This window comes from Rhincodon typus, chromosome 19 (assembly GCF_021869965.1).
Source record: "Rhincodon typus isolate 14 chromosome 19, sRhiTyp1.1, whole genome shotgun sequence".
NCBI classification, from domain to species: domain Eukaryota; kingdom Metazoa; phylum Chordata; class Chondrichthyes; order Orectolobiformes; family Rhincodontidae; genus Rhincodon; species Rhincodon typus.
The window spans coordinates 53,923,872-53,926,665 of NC_063350.1; positions in this window are offsets into that span (position 1 = coordinate 53,923,872).

Genomic DNA, 2,794 nt, shown 5'->3' on the forward strand with positions numbered 1-2,794 from the left:
CCTGTCCCTCTCCTTTCGCCCCGAGTCCTGCCCCGGGCCTGTCCCTGTCCCTCTCCTTTCGCCCCGAGTCCTGCCCCGGGCCTGTCCCTGTCCCTGTCCCTGTCCCTGTCCCTGTCCCTGTCCCTCTCCTTTCGCCCCGAGTCCTGCCCCGGACCTGTCCCTCTCCTTTCGCCCCGAGTCCTGCCCCGGACCTGTCCCTCTCCTTTCGCCCCGAGTCCTGCCCCGCTCCAAGGCCTCACTCGAATCCGGATTATTGACGCTGCCGTTGGACCCCTGGCCGCGCGTCACTAATCCGCGCCGCGGGGAAGAGGGGCCTGAGTTACTGTTGGCGCTGACATATTACGCAATGAGGTCGCGTTACTACCCGGATGAGCTCCAGCCCGCACTGGCCGCAGCCGACTCTATTGATCCCAGCCCGTCGCACTGAGACGGCCTGCTGTTCTGGCTCCATCCATATGCTGATCTTGCCCCCTGTCTTGTCCCTGCCCAGCCACTCGCTCGGTTCCCTGTCCTGGTAGCCCTCAGCCTTTGCCCGTCGCCAGGTCCCGGCTGCTGATGAAACCAACGCTGTCGGTGTCAGTCTCAAACTAGTTACAGTCATGGGGAACCATTCTATAAACTGCGTCTGTGGTAAAACTTTCAAGAGGAGCAGAATCAAGAATAAGGGAAACTGTGGACTGATTAAATATTGAATCTAACCAGAAAACTAATTAAAAACAACAGGAAAGTGATAGAAAGGTACAGAAGCAGTAATGGAATATAAAGAGAAAACACTGGACTGTTTCAGCCGAAGCATGTGGTCCACAACAATCACATCTACAGTGTCTGTAGCTTGAGGAACTTTGACTCATTGTGGATGAGCTGGATTCTGAAATTTGCACATTATGATGCATCGGGGGGAGGTAAATTATCAGAATATTTTGTTCCAGGAAGCAGTCACATATTTTAGACTACATAATTTAGATTTGACTTGTAGTGCAGGGACAGGTAGGTGTGACTGTAAGAGAAGCAGATGAAGGGTCTAGGCCCGAAACGTCAGCCTCTCTGCTCCTATGATGCTGCTTGGCCTGCTGTGTTCATCCAGCCCTGCACCTTGTTGTCTCGCTGCTTTGATTGCCCTCGTTTAAGAATTCCTTGACTGACTTTTCAGCATTTTATTATTTTTGTCCTGTAACTTCATGTGTTGCTGTTTCCCCATTAACACTGCATCGTCAGGTAATTGTGCCATTATGTAATTGTTTCATTTTGCTTAGTTTTTGGCCATTTGCCCAGGAAGCCAGATTTGAAAGGGTAAAAGAGAAACTCCAAATTGAAAAGAGAGACACCCAGAGCTGAAAGGGAGGACAGAGATAGTGAAACCCAAAATTGAAAAAGAGAGACCCAAAATTGAAAAGAAGACAGAAACTCAGAATTGAAAAGGAGAAAGAAAGAGAAACCCAGTGTTGAAACGAGAAGGTGTGAGTTCCAACATTAAAATGGGAGAGAAACCCAATGTTGAAGGAGAGAAAGAAAGACGGTACAAAAGGAAAAAGAATAAATATGAGCTACAAACATCCATTGGTATTGAGCCTGGAAGAGCAGGAAGAACAACACCCAAAAATAAGAGCTATCATTAATAGCGAGAAAGGTTATCAAAATTGCAGAGGGATCTTGATCAGGTGGGGAAGTGGGCTGAGGATTAGCAAATGCAATAAATACAGAAATGTGAAGTGTGGCACTTTGGAAAGTTCAAACCAAGGTAGGATTTATACAGTAAATGCAATAAAGTAAATGCATATATGGAATAAAAACAAAGTTGCTGGAAAAGCTCAGCAGGTCTGGCAGCATCTTTGGAGAAGAAAACAGAGTTAACGTTTCGGGTCCGGTGACCCTTCCTCAGAACTTATATGGAATATAACGTATATGGAATAGGCTGACAGAAAGTGGTTGAGACAGGTACAAAAACAACATTTAAAAAACATTCGGATGGGAAGGATTTAGAGGGATATGGACCAAATGCGGTCCTGAGGAGTGTTGTGGAACAGGGGGACCTAGGAGTACAAGTACGTAGTTCGTTGAAAGCGGTATCACAGGTGGACAGGGTGGTGAGGAAGGCTTTTAGCAAGCTGGCCTTTATTGATCGAGGCATTGAGTGAAGGAGTTGGGACATTATGTTACTGTTGTATAAGTTGTTGGTGAGGCCGCAATTTTGGTCACCCTGTTATAGGAAAGGCAGTGTTAAACTGGAAGGTGTGCAAAGAAGATTTACGAGGATGTTGCCAAGACTAGTAGGCCTGAGTTATAGGGAGAGGTTGGCCAGGATAGGACTTTATTCCTAGGAATGTCATAGAATGAGGGGTGACCTTACTGAGGTGTATAAAATCATGAGGGGGATAGATAGGATGCCTGCATATAGTCTTTTTCCCAGGGATGGGGAATTGAAAACAAGAAGGCATAGTTTTAAGGTGAGAGGGGAAAGATTTAAGGAAGACCTGAGGGGCAACTTCTTCGCGCATACCGTGGTGCGTATATGGAACAGGCTGACAGAGAAAGTGGTTGAGTCAGGTACAAAAACAACATTTAAAAAACATTTGGGTGGGAGGATTGAGGGATATGGACCAAATGTGGGCAATTGGAACTAGCTGAGTGGGCACCACAGACAGCATGGACCGGTCTGTGCCAAAGGGCCTGTTTCCATGCTCTCCTACTCTATGATTTTATTCTTCACTTTGTGCACAACCTTCAGGACTCCACATTGAATTCAACAACTTCACAGCATGTACTCTGTCCTCCATTTTTATTACAATGCCTCCTT